Consider the following 17,443-nt stretch of genomic DNA (forward strand, 5'->3'; position numbering starts at 1 on the left):
TTAGAGAGACAGATAGATTCAAATTATTATTTTTCTCTGTCCCCTTACATTTGTATGCTGTTTGAAATCATATTTTTGTAATAATCTGTTTTCAGGATATGCCATAGACCTAGGTTAGATGAGCCAAAATGTCTTTATATCAGTAGTAACTGTGTATAGCCAGGTATACAATCGGAAACTTAATTCACTTTTGAGTTATTGTCTATGTTTGGTACACAGCTTATCTTCCTGATTTTATTTTTATTTTTTTTAACTTAGGTTCCATTACCAGTGCTGTCCCATAAAAATGAACCATTTTCCTGCCACATTGTTTCACCCTCTGGACATATCAATGATTCAGATCTTTTACACATATCCATCTTATATGGATGTTTTGTGTTTTGTTTATAAAAAATGTGTAAATGTGTAAAGGACTAGGGGTTGTGGTGTTTGTCTGAAGTAAGAGAGTGGTGGTGTAACATCAAATCATTTGCAGCACGAATAAGTCACAGTCACTGGCCATGTCATGCACACTTATTTCTAACTCATTGGTTGATCGAAAATAAGTTTAACATGCAATGGAGTAGTTCATTGGTTTTATACGCTCCCTTTAAAGATGTAATAAACAATCTCATCCAGTGGGATCTCTTTTCAGAGTGTGCAGTAGCAGAAGGGGATTGTGGGAATGTGTGGAGCTAAGGAAGGTAGAAGGAGATGCGCAGTAGAAACCCTGGGATATGTTTACACAATGAACTAATTTGTGGATGAATATCGTTGGTGTTAATTAAAGTTAATAAGACAAAATATTTTAGTGTAAAATTATACTTGATGGTGGGGTACTGCCTTTTTTAATTTTTACAGAGATGTCATTTTTTAAATCTTATTGCTATCTTACCAGAAGGCCACCTCCCCTCCAGACATTCCGATCAGAGAAAAGAGACAATTCGAAGCCAACCCAAAGAGACGTCCAAGACCTTGTCTGGGCTGCCTATCTGTAATATCAGCTAAAAAGGAGGCTCCTGTAACAGTAAGTTATCTTTCCTGTAGCCATTCCCTAGACTGCAGTGTTATGTGGCACTTCATTACCAAATCAATCAGAAAACATGTCACCTTCAGTTAGTCCATTTTTTTAATTTGTTTTTTAAAAATCAATTAAAAGATATTTAAACTTGTCAGTTTTTGTTTACATTGCATTATTTTGGAACTCTTAATACAATTATTGATAATAGAAACAACTTTGCAAATGCCATTACTATTTTTCAGATTCCTAGGATGAAACCGTTGGCCATAGCAACAGGAAAAACTGATTTAGCACACTTTGAAAAACAATATTGAAAATATTAAAACAATCAGCTCTATCACAATGACCTCAGTGAAACCCAGCGTGGTTGCGGGATGATACAAAATCCATTGTAATGAACAATAAGTGAAATGCCGGGGGTCCCGAGTGGCGCATCCAGTAAAGGCACTCCACGTGCAGTGCAGGATGTGCCCTATAGTCTGGACATCGCGAGTTCGAGTCCAGGCTATTCCTTTGCCGACCGAGGATGGGAGCTCCCAGGGGGCGGCGCTCAATTGGCCCACGCTTCGGAGGACAGCGTGTGTTTGTCTTCGCCCTCCAGAGTCAGCCCTGGGGTGGTAGCGGTGAGCTGAGCATAATAAAATAATTGGCCATTCCAAATTGGGGAGAAAATAATAAAAAATAATTGGCAACGACTAAATTTATAAAAAAAAAAAAAAAAAAAGTGAAATGCTTCAGTTTTTACAAGCTTGATTAATATGCCCCTATTTACCAGATAGAGGGGTCTACTATTCAATGGTTCTATAGAATGTTGACACACGCTGATGAAAAAATAGCACCATCTAGATTTCTTCCTTATCAAGCAACTAAATCAGACACCATATATCTTGTGATCGTAGCAGATTTTGCCCATTTTGAGGATAAGTGATACCAAACATTAAACAAACTACATGGGAAGTTTTATTAAAAGGATTCTCACCTTTCCCCAGCATACAGCTGATCCTGTCCTAATGTGAAGGTGGATCCAACAAGTGACGTCGTGATCCTGCCAGTCGAAGTGCAGAAAAATCACAGTCAAATGCATGTTGGCCTGATAACCAAATATTGTTCTTTTTTTTTTTTTTTTTTTTTAATCCTGCGCTAGTAAATCATGTATCTGTGTCAGGATAGCATATACAGCATGCTCATGCCTAAGTAAACAAACATTTTAAGAACATAAGAAAGTTTACAAACGAGAGGAGGCCATTCGGCCCATCTTGCTCTTTTGGTTGTTAGTAGCTTATTGATCCCAGAATCTCATCAAGCAGCTTCTTGAAGGATCCCAGGGTGTCGGCTTCAACAACATTACTGGGGAGCGGGTTCCAGACCCTCACAATTCTCTGTGTAGAAAAGTGCCTCCTATTTTCTGTTCTGAATGCCCCTTTATCTAATCTCCATTTGTGACTCCTGGTCCTTGTCGAAAAAGTCCCCTGGGTCGACATTGTCAATACCTTTTAGCATTTTGAATGCTTGAATCAGATCACCGCGTAGTCTTCTTTGTTCGAGACTGAATAGATTCAATTCTTTTAGCCTGTCTGCATACGACATGCCTTTTAAACCCGGGATAATTCTGGTCGCTCTTCTTTGCACTCTTTCTTGAGCAGCAATATCCTTTTTGTAACGAGGTGACCAGAACTGAACACAATATTCTAGATGAGGTCTTACTAATGCATTGTAAAGTTTTAACATTACTTCCCTTGATTTAAATTCAACACTTATCACAATATATCCGAGCATCTTGTTGGCCTTTTTTTATAGCTTCCCCACATTGTCTAGATGAAGACATTTTAATAAAGAACAAAAATAAAAATCACTTTGTTCTTGAGTTTATTTTGGTATCTTTTGAAATTGGTATTCTTCTTGTGTGTGTTTGTGTATATGCATGTGTGTGAAGGATGTGGGTTGGTGGGAGGGTGTTCATTTTAATGGATTTATGTCTTTTTAAGACAGAATGCTTTTGACAGCTGTTTTGTTGTGTTCACAAAGCTTTAACACTTGAATAAGTCCTTGAGAATTTCATGCAATCTTTTAAAGGTTTTCTGACCTGTAAATTAGTCCTACAACCACACAATGTCAGTGGAGTACACCTAATATGTGTAATTAACAATAATTAAACATTACCAATTTTGACATGATGAATTAACACACAGAAAAGGCTAATGACTAATCAAGCTTTAAATCCAATTTCTTAAAGGCTTAAAAAAATTAGAGTGGTTATCTTCTTTCTTGGATTTGGGATTTCTATTATAATATTTTTATTTAAGTATTTCTTCAAGATATAGGCAGTGCCATTTACAGTGTGGCCCTGAATCTTGGATTACTAGCCTCCTTGAGGATCTTTAAAATACATATTCCTGCTCGAGCAATATTTTAAAAAAATATATCTCTGGTTGCAATTTGGTTTTTAACATCAGGGAAATGATTCATCTATATGCTAAGGGTTGCAACTTTAAGATCTCTTTTTTCAGTAATTTCAAATGTCTGTCTACTAAAGCCTTTCTATAATGTTCTAAAGATAAATGGCAGATTATGAAAAATATATTGTCGTCACAGTGCATGACTGCAAATGGGTACTGATGTACATTTTGTAATCTGGCACAGTCATGTTTTTTTTCTTTTTCTAAAACCAAAAGCCTTGATTGCCTCAATTTCTATAGCTATAATTACTCATTAGCCAATAGTTAATGTGTTAATAACTTATTTATTCTTTAGATCAGTTTATGGGGAATTTGTATTTGGTCATGTGGACATCTGGAGGTTATAGGACGGACTGACTTATCATTATATATATATATATATATATATATATATATATATATATATATATATATATATATATATATATATATATATATATACATATATATATATATATATATATATACACACACAGTGACACTCAAAAGTATTCACCCCCCTTGGACTTTTCCACATTTTATTGTGTTACAAATGGAATCAAAATGGATTTAATTAGGAGTTTTTGCTACTGATCAACACAAAAAGTGAAAAGTGAAAAATAAAATCTACAAATTGTTCTAAATTAATTACAAATATAAAACTGAAAATAATTGATTGCATAAGTATTCACTCCCTTTGCTATGACACACCTAAATAAGCTCTGGTGCAACCAATTGTCTTTAGAAGTCACATAATTAGTTGAATGGTGTCCACCTGTGTGCAATTAAGGTGTTTCACATGATTTCAGGTTAAATACACCTGTCTCTGGGAGGTCCCACAGTTGGTTAGTACATTTCCTAACAAAAACTACATCATGAAGATGAAGGAACATTCAAAGCAAATCCGGAATAAGGTTCTTCAAAAGCACCAATCGGGTAGGATATAAGAACATTTCCAAGGCATTGAATATCCCCCAGAGCACAGTAAAGTCCATTATTAAGAAATGGAGAGAATATGGCACAACTGTGAATCTGTCTAGAAAAGGCTGTCCTCAAAAACTGAGTATCCGGGCGAGAAGGGCACTAGCCAGGGAGGCCACCAAGAGGCCTATGGCAACTCTAAAGGAGTTACAGTCTTCCACGGCTGAGCTGGGAGACACTGTGCATACGGCAACAATAGCCCGGGTGCTTTACAAAACTGGCCTTTATGGGAGAGTGGCAAAAAGAAAGCCATTGTTGAAAAAAACTTGCATCAAATCTCGGCTAGAGTTTGCCAGAAGGCATGTGGGAGACTCTGAGACCAAGTGGAAGAAGATTCTATGGTGTGATGAGACCAAAATAGAGCTTTTTGGCCACAACGCTAAGCGCTATGTTTGGCGCAAGCCTAACACCGCACATCATCCTGAGAACACCATCCCTACCGTGAAGCATGGTGGTGGCAGCATCATGCTATGGGGATGCTTCTCTGCGTCAGGGCCTGGAAAGCTCGTGAAGATGCAAAAATTGCAGTGTCCAGATGTGCAAAGCTGGTAGAGACTTATACAAATAGACTCGTGGCTGTAATTGCTGCCAAAGGTGCCTCTACCAAATATTGACTCAAGGGGGTGAATACTTATGCAATCAATTATTTTCTGTTTTGTATTTGTAATTAATTTAGAACAATTTGTAGATTTTATTTTTCACTTTGACATTATGGACTTTTTTGTGTTGTTCAGTGGCAAAAACTCATAATTAAATCCATTATGCAGCTGATGCATAGTTCACTCACCCTAGTCTCTGTAAGTCCAGAAGTTACATAAATATTAAGTATTATTTAATCCATCAATACTTCAACATTCGTAAAAGATCTTCACTCCAAATCTCACTTTATAGGCTTTACAGTACACCAAACTGCTATATCATTCTCTTGCTGTTTTGTGAGGTTTTTGAAATTGAGAGGAGCCCTAAGCTAAACTGCTATATAACATCCTGCAACATGCTTGTGGTTCAGTGTTGAGCTCTGAAGATGAGGTCACTGCTGCTTGTCTGCCTGCTTGTGGTCACACTGACTGTGGCTATTCCTGCCCCTATGTAGAGGGGTCTGAAACAGACAAAACAATGAAGGTTGGTAGAAATAGATAAAATTGTATTCTTAAAACTATGTATTTATTTGCATTACTTATTATTTAAACTGAACAAAATTAACTCTAATGAAACTCGTATTTCTAACTTGAGACATAGTATCCATTGAAAGTTAATTTCTGCAAATATATGGTAGTTCCATTCAAGGTGAAACAACTTCTAACGTAAGAAAGAAAAACATTTTACTCACTTGCAGGCAATATTCCCATATTCTAGATATTTATCTTCTAGGGTAAAACCACAAGAAACTAATCCAGGTAGACCAGAATTTTAACTGAAGTCCTTATCAACCTTGCCTATATGTTGCTGCAGGTCTTCAAAGGATGTTGGGTAATGATTACTGTGAAAAACGTTTTCTCATTTCACAGGAAGAGCAATTCCATTCTACCCAGTGTATGGACTGTGAGCATGTGTTAATGCCATTCATGCAATCTTATTAGGTGTGGCTGAAACACTGAAATAATAAGGAACTTGCAGCACTCTCCTCTCCCAGATCACCAAAGATGTTTTACTTTCTTTTTTTTTGTGTGTGCTGAAAGTCAATTTCAATTTCTTATGTATATTATACTGTATCTGGATAATCATTTAAACAAATCTTGTTATATCATGATATTTTAATATATTTTATATAAATGTTGTATTAGGCTGTGTGGTCCAGTGGTTAAAGAACAGGGCTTGTAACCAGGTTCCCGGTTCAAATCCCACCTCAGCCACTGACTCATTGTGTGATCCTGAGCAAGTCACTTAACCTCCTTGTGCTCTGTCTTTTGGGTGAGACGTAATTGTAAGTGTCTCTGCAGCTGATGCATAGTTCACACACCCTAGTCTCTGTAAGTCGCCTTGGATAAAGGCGTCTGCTAAAATAAACAAATAATAATACTATTCTTTTCTTACCCAAGTGTGAACTATTTAAATAATATCCCTGATACCGATATAGTAAATGGAAGTGCACAACAAGTAAGGTTTATGAAATGATGTGGTTAGCCCCACCCACTTTAAATTATTTGGTTAACCCAGCCCATTGGCGACTCATGGCTTGAAAAACTGGTGGGGCACAGCACCCCCATCACCCCCCCCCCCCCCCCCCGAAAAAAAAAATGCTCAAACCCGATGCCCGAATTTAACCATTTTTATGTAAACATTAAGCTAGCTTTCTAAGATTACCAGATATTTCATCACAAACAGTTCTACGCCAGATTGTCACAATCAAGAGAGCTGCAAACAACACTTTACAGGCAAGAGTCTCTTATCGACAGACATCTACACCTGCACTAACCTGAGCGTTTGAAATGGAAGGATCGTCACACTCTTGTGCTGTTCGTAACATTCTGAACTACAGAAGAGTCAGGTTCGGTTTCTGTTGATGTCTCTGGCGTTGGAGGTTTAGCTTTTTTGTTGTAGAAAAACTCCAAACGTAGCTGTATTTTTGCCATTTTAACAGGGCTCAAATTCACTCCGTTTTAGCACATATTTTCGCTGACTGAAAAAGTGAAAGTCTCACACGAGAACAAATATAACGGTGAAGGGTCTTAGACACTCTTTGTTATGTTATTATGTTTTGAAAGTTTGAAATAAACTGCGCATTTTTAAATAATAAACCCTGGCAACAGTGGCGTAGCCAGGATTTTTTTTCGGGAGAGGGTGGCAATGGTAACTTTTTTAAGGTGAATAGTCACAGTGGTGAAATTGGCAACCTGATTTCTTATTAGTGCATGACGTTTTATTTTCGAAAAATAAAGAACTTTTTTTTTTTTTAACAGAAGATCCAATAACCAAATACACTGTTGTGCAAAATAGTTAAAAAGAGAGATTCAGTTCAGAACACTTCCGTTTAAAAACTAAAAAGGAAATACGAAGCAAAGGACTTGAACTTTTAACATGCGCATCAGATTTCAATTTCACATTATGATAATAAGTAACTATATATAATTTCATTCGTACTTATGGTTGTTCATTTCACATTTGGTGTTCAAAGCAAAGCAAACCATTTTATTTAATTTCACAAATCCTGACTAATGTAATTACTCTTTGACTGACGCAGGACTGCCGATGGTACCTAATCTTCTGGAAGTTCGGGGGAGGAGGGACTTGTGTACACAGTTGCATTAACTACATTGTAGAACTACAGCGCCTTTAAACACAAAAACATGTACAAACAGCTGATCCAACAAAAAACTTGGGTTGATTGACAGCAAATCCAACCACTCATTTTTTTTGGTATCACACTGCACTGACATTCGCTAGTTGAGCTGACGGACACGCTGTAGCCTAAACAAATAATCAGAATGAAAACAAGTAGGTAACCGAACTCAGGAATTGAAACAGTTTAGCCGGTTTTCTCTCAGCAGCGTCCAGAACTGTTTTCATTCTGATTTATTTCTTTAGTTATTCAATTAATAACAGGTTGTACATTTACCACCACTCCATCTCCAAGACCTGGATGGACTTGGTTACCGTCCCTTGATGAAGCTGGCTGCACAATCCGTGAAAAATGATAATCTTATTAGTAGGCTTGCTGCTGGAGAGGTCAGCTGGCAATAAGATATGTCATGAGGCGAGTGCATTCTATGTAAATACATAGGCTACTCATTACATAGTAGATGTCCTCTACCACATCTATATGTGTAGTACTTAGGCTACATAGCATATACAGTAATGATAGCCTATATGTTTCATGCATCTGTGTTTGGGGTTGAGCAAGTACAGCTTGCTTATGTATTCTCATTGGTTGATAGCAACGCGGTAAATAAAAAAGTTCTTTCCGTGAGCGAAAAGAAAAATCAGCGCCGCCCATGCCACGTCCACCCCGCTATAATGGGAAGCGAAAAATATAACAATATTGCAATTTCTTACACATGTTTCAGTGTGAACGATCCTAACACAGTGGCTAAGCCACTGCCTGGCAGAAATCTGGGGGGGGGGGGGGGAGGCAACGGTGTCAGTAGTGCTCAACAGAAAAGAATGCATACAGAAAAATATTGTATACTGGCCATAGGCTTTGGTTTTGCCCAGCGCCGTAACTAAGCATTTACTATATATATATATATATATATATATATATATATATATATATATATATATATATATATATATATATATATATATATATATATATCCCAGGCATGCAAGACTCCATATCGTAGCTACCGGGGCATGCAATTATATATATATATATATATATATATATATATATATATATATATATATATATATATATATATATATCCCAGGCATGCAAGACTCCATATCGTAGCTACCGGGGCATGCAATTATATTACTATATTAGTAATATTACTAATTATATTATTACTATTATTATTATTTATTTCTTAGCAGACGCCCTTATCCAGGGCGACTTACAATTGTTACAAGATATCACAGTATTTTTACTACAATTACCCATTTATACAGTTGTGTTTTTACTGGAGCAATCTAGGTAATGTACCTTGCTCAATTGTACAGCAGCAGTGTCCTACACCGGTGATTGAACCCATGACCCTCCGGTCAAGAGTCCAGAGCTCTAACCACTACTCCACTACTTTTTTTTTTTTTTTTTGGATGTTAGGAGTTAGGATGGTATTTACTCGCGCATGCAGGTTCAGACGCATTGATTGGACTAATGTATCCACAGGCGACCTAAGACTCACCCTTTCAACGGTGTCAGTAGTGCTCAACAGAAAAGAATGCATACAGAAAAATATTGTATACTGGCCATGGGCTTTGGTTTTGCCCAGCGCCGTAACTAAGCATTTAGCTGCCGGGGCATGCATATATATATCATTGCATGCACCTCCGGTTGAAGCAACCTGAGGTGGATGGTAAGACTCCATTTCGTAGCTACCGGGGCATGCAAGACTCCATATCGCAATTATATATATATATATATATATATATATTGTAGCGAGCACAGGGATTAACGGAGACACGCACACAATAGCTCTTTTAGGTAAATACTCTTTTAAAATACTCTTTTATTGAGATTTTACATTTTTTACATTTACACCCATTCGTTTTTTCATTCATTTTACATTTCTTTTAAAGATGACATTCATGCATACAGACATACATTTTGTTTTAAAAGCATTTAAAATACATTTAAAAACACCAAGACAATTGTGCTTTGTACATGGTTAAAACAGACACAGATTAAAATCAACATGAAAAAAACCTGTGCTGTTTTAAAAGTGACTGGAAAAAAAGAACCATCTATAAAAAACCAGTGCTTGTGAGGGCCGGGGAGTGCTCTCTAAAAAAGTGAACATAAACCTAGATCTAAAACAGGGACAGGGGAAAAGGGACAGTGTATAAACAGTGAGTTAAAATTCTAAAATTTTAAAACACTTAAAATGTAACTTTTAATAGTTTACATTAAAAATCTTAAAGATACATAAAACAAAACAAAACAAAATCAAATAAAACATTCAAATTAAATCAAAGGTCCATAAAACTGAAACAAAAAGACTACATAAAACCAGGGCACCGTTGAAAAACGGTCATGCCAGCTAAAAAGGGCGGAATGCTGGCATGACAAAATAAATAAAAGGCTTAGCGGTGCTCCGTAGTCCCGCTCCTAGGAGCTAGCGGTTCCAGTTTTTTCCTTTATTCCATCTTCACGTCCTGAAGTCCGGCGATCCTCCACTCCGCGCAGGCCTTGTCCTTCCCGAGGGTCCGGATGTCCAGAATTACAAAGTCCTTGATAAGAGTTTGTGCCCTTCTGGTCGTGGTGATAGTGTCTAGCTCCTGCTTGTGATAGACACAGACGTTACGGCCTTCCCACAGGATCTGCTTGACAACATTGATGACACGCCAAACGCACTTAGCTGTGCTGGTAGTGATTCCTCCCGCAGGCCCATAGAGCACAGTCTCAGCGGTCATCTTGGCCGTGTCAGCAAACCTGTTTAGGAAGACAGAGACAGAGAGCCAGACACTGCCAGCCACATCACACTCCCAGAAGATATGGGCTGGTGTTTCTCTCTTGCGGCACTTTGCATAGGGGCATGTTTCTACTTGGGCTAGTCCCCTCCTGAACATGAACGCTCGAGTGGGGAGTGCACTGTGGACGGTGTTCCATGCTATATCCTTCTGGACATTACTGAGGCAGCTGTGAGACACATTCTCCCAGATTTTTTGGCTTTGGGTGAGGGAGAAAGTAGCTACTTTTTCAATTTCCTGGGAACCGGCAAGATATTTAGTTACAGCCTTGTATTCCCAGGAGGCCAATTTTGCTTTATCTAAGCCCAATTTATATATAGTGTCCCTTAAGGTTCTATAATACAATGGGGGGTCCCAGGAGTACGGCACGGTGTTATCAATAGTGCAGAGGCCCAAGGCCCTGAGACAGGTGGCAAAATAGAAACGATTCATGTAACATACCTTCCTGTCCAGGGCCTGGATGTTCTTGATAGTTTGCGTGAGCCCCTGCACTCGGGTGAGCTGCACAACGTCCGGGACCCCCTTACCTCCCTTCTTGTCGGCTTTACTCAGAGTGGCTCGCTTTACCCTCTCCATCTTGCTGCCCCAGATAAAGCGGTGGATAATGCGGTCCACCACTTTTTTGGTGGTCCTGTCTGGGGGAAAGATTTTTCCTACATAAGAGAGGATGGGGAACAGTATAGACTTGGTTATTAATACTCTACCCGTCATTGTTAAGGATCTTGTGCTCCATCCGCCAATCTTTTTACGGACCTGGTTAATGGCCGCCGTCCAGCTCTGGGCCCACGAGCTATTGTTCTCGAAAATGAGGCCCAGAATCTTGATTTTGTCCTTTTTGACAAGGTACATGTCCGACAGTTCCCCATCTACCTGCCAATTTTTAGACACGTAGACTTCGCTCTTGGACTTATTAATCACTGCCCCGGTCGCCGTGCAGTACTTCTCAAGGATATTACTAATCCGAGGTACCGACGATGTGTTGGTGCAAATGAGTGACACATCGTCCATATATGCTGTTGTTTTGACCTGGACCCCGTTGGATCCAGGCAGCTGGAAACCAGTTATATTGGTATCCCTACGAATTGCCTGCAGGAGGGGTTCAATGCACACGACATATAGCAGTGGGGATAGTGGGCAACCCTGTCTGACCCCTGACTGGATAGATATTTTACCAGTCAGGTGCCTGTTCACCAAGACTCGGGTACTAATGTTTGTATATATGGTTTTAACCCACTCCCTAAGTCCAGGAGCGAATTTCATCTGGTCCATCACTTTGTACATATATTCATGGCTTACCCTATCGAACGCCTTCTCCTGGTCAAGGTTGAACAGGCAGAGGGGATGGTTCCGTTCTCTAGAATAAGCCAGAATGTCCCTTGTTAACATTAAAATATCCGTGATGGACCTCCCTGGGACGCCACAAGCCTGGTCAGGGCCAATGACCAAAGGGAGGTGTACTTGTAGCCGGAGCATCAGAGCTTTGGCTAGTATCTTGTAATCCACGCAAAGGAGGCTGATTGGGCGCCAATTCCGTAGATCTTTAACTTCCCCTTTCTTATGAAGGAGAGTAATTACACTCTCCCGCATAGAAGGGCCCAACCGCTTCTCCCTGTAGACCGCTCTGTAGACCTCCGCTAAATGGACTTTTAGCGTGTCCCAAAAAAGATGGTAATACTCACCCGGGATGCCATCTGGACCTGGCGTCTTACCGGTGTTCATGGTCTTAACCGCCTGGGTGAGCTCCTCCAGCGTGAGTTCTGGGTCCTTCTCCTCCTCCTCGTCGTCCCGCACTGAGTCAGGCTCCAACTGGCTCAGGAACCACTCTATCAGGGTGTCATCTGTAGCTTTGATGTTATACAGGTCCCTATAGAAGTTCTCTACCACTTTTTTCACTCCCTCACTATCCTCTACTATCCTCCCCCTGCTGTCGAGCATGGAGGACATCAAGTGCCGCTTCTCCCTCGTTTTCTGGAAGAAGCAGCGAGTACACTTTTCGTCTTCCTCCATTTTTTGCACTTTTGCATTGTGCATGACCTTTCGTTGTTCCTCCCTACAAAGCACTGAAAGATCTAGCTTGGTCTGGGCTATCTCGTCGCTTACAGGGAACCCCCGAAGCTGAAGCAGGCTCAGACGCTGGAGGGCAGCATTCAGGTATTAATATTAATAACAATTACAGGGAAATGCATAGAACAGTACGCAAACTTTTACAGTAACAACAAATAAACACAACAACAATAATTCCGTTTCTCCCCTACCATAGTTCGTACTCCCAGCATCCACGGCTGCACATTAACCAAATGTAGGGGACTGGCTCCGGGCACAGCGCCCTATTCGACGACAGGTGGCAACGGCGAGTCAGTCCAGCCGTGCCCGTTACACAGCCCCCATCTTAGGGCCGAACGTCCCGCTGGCCCAACACTTAATGTCTCACAAAGTCAGAGAGTCCCGGGGGTGGTCGACGGATACGCTGGCCGCGCTGGAGCACAGGTGCAGCGGGCTGGGAGTCAGCTGGAGCCGGAATGCTCCTACCTGGGCCACCAGCTGGTAAACTATTCGGTGGTTGCAAGGGGGAAGCGCTTTCCCTGTCCTGGGAGCTGGCCTCCGGGCTGGCTGCAGGGACAACCGAGTTTGTTCCGGGGCGGTAGGGGGCCAAGCGGTCTTGGTGGAGCACAACCGCCCGGCTACGGGTCCGCAGCCGCACTCGATAAGTCACCTCGGAGAGCCTCTCCAGAACAACACAGGGGCCCTCCCAGTTACTGGCCAGCTTGGGGCAGAGTCCCTTTCTTCGCCGAGGGCAGTGAACCCAGACCTGCTGCCCAGCTTGAAATCCCCGGCCCTTGCAGTGAGTATCGTATGCCCGTTTCTGACGCTGGCCAGCTGAGGTGAGGTGCTTCCGAGCGTAAGCATGGGCAGTGTCCAATCGGTCCTGTAGCTGCTGGAGGTATTCCGGGCCGGTAGGTTCCGGAGTGTGGAGCTGAGGTGGCCGGCCAAACACAAGGTCCACTGGGGTGCGGAGCTCTCTCCCAAACATAAGAGCCGCTGGCGTGCACCCTGTAGATTCATGCACTGCAGTCCGGTAGGCCATTAGGACCAAGGGCAAGCATTGATCCCAGTCACGCTGGTGCTGGGAGGTCCACATGGTCAGCTGGGTGGCAAGGGTGCGGTTAAACCACTCCACCAATCCATCGCTCTGTGGGTGTAGTGGGGTCGTCCTGGTTTTCTTAATACCCAGCCGCCTGCACACCTCACCAAACACCTGCGCTTCAAAGTTACGCCCCTGGTCACTATGTAGCTCCTCGGGAACCCCAAACCGGCAGAACATGCCTTCCAGCAGTGCCTCCGCGCAGGTAGTCGCGCTCTGATCGGGGACTGCGTACGCCTCGGGCCATTTAGTAAAGTAATCCATGGCCACCAGGACGTACCGGTTGCCCCCCTCCGTCCGTGGAAACGGCCCTAAGATGTCCACACCGACACGCTCTAATGGTGCCCCCACCTGGTACTGCTGGAGCGGGGCATGAGAGCGGTCCAAGGGGCCCTTCCGGGCGGTGCACTGGTCACAGCGTCGCACATAAGTCTCCACATCACGTCGGCACCGTCCCCAGTAGAACCGCTCCCGAAGCCGACCCAGGGTCTTGGCAACGCCGAAGTGTCCAGTGGCTGGTCCGCCATGCACGGCTCGCAGGACGGTCTCTCGGAGAGCTTGAGGAACCACCACTTGTAGCCGCTTGCGCCCTGTCGCAGGATCTGTCCAGAAACGGTACAGCACACTTTCCCGGAGGCTCAAACATTCCCATTGCGCCAACAGCACTTTTACCTCCGGGGAGAGGGCTGACACCGCACGTCTGGCTGGGCGCTGACCCGCCGATAACCAGCGGATCAGCGGTGCCAGCTCAGCGTCCAGACCCTGCTGACACTGGATCTCCCCCGCTGGCAACTCAAGGGGGGTCTCCACAGCTACAGTGGCAGCACTTACTCGCTCCTCCAAGGACCGCTGTGCCTCTCGCTCCTCCATCCGATGGCAGTGCTTACAGTCCTCAGAGAAGCAGGGGCGACAGGACAGGGCATCTGCATTATTGTGTAGGCATACCCTTGCAGTGTCTCTATCCAGCGAGCCACCTGTCCTTCGGGCTCGCGGAAGTTGAGCAGCCACCGCAGGGAGGCGTGATCCGTGCGCAGCTTGAATCTTCACCCGTAGAGATAGGGACGAAAGTGGTGCACGGCCCGTACTACAGCCAACAGTTCCCGGCGAGTCACACAATAGTTCCGCTCTGTTTTACTAAGAGCTTGGCTGTAGTACGCGACCACTTGTTCTCTGTCCGAGCCTTCCTGGGCTAGCACTGCTCCGATCCCCACATCGCTCGCGTCCGTGTCCAGGATGAACGGTTTTTGGGGGTCAGGGAACGCCAAGACTGGGGCCTTCACAAGGGCCTCTCGCAATTCCCCAAAGGCAGCTGCGCAGTCGGTGTCCCAGCTGAACCAGCCCCCTTTCTCAGTCAGGCGGTGCAGGGGCCTGGCGATCTGAGCAAAGTCCTTCACAAAGCGGTGGTAATAAGACACCAGGCCCAGAAAGCTACGCACCTCTGTCACAGTCCTGGGGACCGGCCAGTCCTTTACAGCAGTCACTTTAGCAGGGTCTGTGGCAATGCCGTCTGCCCCGACAACATGTCCGAGGAAGTGTGTTTCTCTTCTCAGCAGGTTGCACTTCCCAGGGTGGAGTTTTAAGCCAGCTCCACGGATGCGCTCGAACACAGTCCGCAAGTTCTGCAGTGCCGCCGAAAAGGTGGTGGCGTGCACCAGTAAGTCATCCAGGTATACAACACAATGGGTCCGTGGAACTCCGGTGAGCACCCGCTCCATCAGGCGCTCGAACATTGCTGGGGCATTGCACAGTCCAAAGGGCATCACTGAAAACTGCCACAGACCCTGGCCAATGGAGAATGCAGTTTTCTGTCATGCCTCAGGGGCCAGCTCAACCTGCCAGTATCCGCTGCGCAGGTCGAGGGAGCTGAACCAGCGGGAGCCTGTGATGTAGTCCAGAGCTTCATCGATTCTGGGGAGGGGGTACGAGTCCTTGTGTGTCACTGCATTCAGTTTGCGATAATCCACACAGAACCGCAGTGACCCGTCTTTTTTTTTACTAGCAGGGCTGGCGCGGCCCAGGGGCTAGCCGATGGTTCAATTACCCCGGCAGTGGCCATTTCCAGAATCATGCCCTCGGCCGCTTCCCGCTTTGCCAAGGGTAGCCGCCGTGGCCGCTCCCGGATCGGAGCCGCGTCTCCCGTGTTAATGCTGTGCTGAACTAATCCAGTCCGCCCACAGTCCTCGATGTTTGCAGCAAAAATGTCCAAGTACCCCCTTAATAGTTCCCATAACTGGTCCCGCTGGCCCTGAGATAGACCCTCCTTACTCCTCTGCCACAGCGCTTTCACCGCATCAGTTATCCTGCAGTCCTGTGTTCCACCGGTTGTGGTTGCAGGGGGCGGTGAAAGTTCTGCAGGAGAGGGGGCGGAGACAGTTGAAGCCCTTGCAAACTCCGTCGCCGATGTCCTGTCCTCTGCTTCTGGGAGAGGCCGGGTCCTGCCCCCCTGCGTCCGACGAACCTCCCTCATCTGGCTATGCCGCACGGTGGTTCTGGTGCGGCGTTGCTCCCCTTCCTTCTCCCGACCCGGAATCAGGCGCAGTTGGCTCTGGCCAAGGCACAAGGTTCCCTCAGCCAAGTCGATGGTAGCTCCTACTTTGTTCAGGAGGTCCAGGCCCAGAATGCAGCGATCCTGTATCTCCGCCAGCCAGAATTCGTGTTGGATCGTGCAGTCTCTGAGCTGGATCTCCAGATGCCGTCGTCCCAGCATGGACGCGACCTGGCCGGTGACAGTGCGGAGGCGAACCGTGGTGGGCGTCCAGCCTTCCAGCCATCCGTCACTTTCTCTGGGGAGGACCCCGGGCTGCAGGATGGAGATGGTGGAGCCTGTGTCGACCAAGGCCTTGCACTGCACCCCATTTAAGAGGCAGGGTGCATGCAGACTGTTGCCCCGGCCAACACGGCCCACCATTGACACGCGTCGTTCTCTTTGTCTCTATGGGTGGGGGAAGGAAGGTGAAGGAGCTGCGGTCCCCCGTTTACGCCGCTCCTTTTTCGTTTCCCGCCCATGACGTCTCTTCTTCAGATGGTACTGGGTGACGGCGGCGGCGGCATTGTGCATGCAGGTGACCCGGGCTTCCGCAGTTCCAGCAGCGCCTTACAGGAGTGGTCTGCCTGACAGCGGCGGTATCCTCGTCTCCATCGCTATCTTCCTTTCCTCTGACCGCGCAGACTTTGGGGATCCGGACTCTCTCGCCCTCCTCGAGCACGGCCTCAATCCTTAGGGCATGGGTTAAAGCCTGCTCTAGGGAGGTTGGGGCAACGAGCTGAACCTGTTGTCAGAGCGCAGTGGGCTTCAAGCCACGGATGAACGCCTCCATCGCCAGGTCTTCTTGTACAGCCGGAGGTAAACCAGGATACCCCCTCCGTGCCAAGTATTTAGTGTCTGCGGCCAGTATCCCGAGTTTCTCGACACTGACTCTCTTGCGCGTGGCAAGGCGATAGCGCCGGCTGACGGCTGACTCCACTTGGCCAACGCGGCGCTGGAGAGCCGTGGATAGGGTATGGAAGTCACACGGCTCCTCTGGGTCTAAATTGAGCAATGCTTGCATCGCCTTCCCTTCCAGTGCTCAACAGTCAGTAGTGCTCAACAGAAAATAATGCATACAGAAAAATATTGTATACTTGCCATGGGCTTTGGTTTTGCCCAGCGCCGTAACTAAGCATTTAGCTACCGGGGCATGCAAATACATATATATATATATATATATATATATATATATATATATATATATATATATATATATAAATCTGTCTATTAAAACGTGTTAACTGTGAGCAGTTACCTTGGGATTACACACCAGGTTCAGACGCATT

This window comes from Acipenser ruthenus, chromosome 8 (genome assembly GCF_902713425.1).
Source record: "Acipenser ruthenus chromosome 8, fAciRut3.2 maternal haplotype, whole genome shotgun sequence".
NCBI classification, from domain to species: Eukaryota; Metazoa; Chordata; class Actinopteri; order Acipenseriformes; family Acipenseridae; genus Acipenser; species Acipenser ruthenus.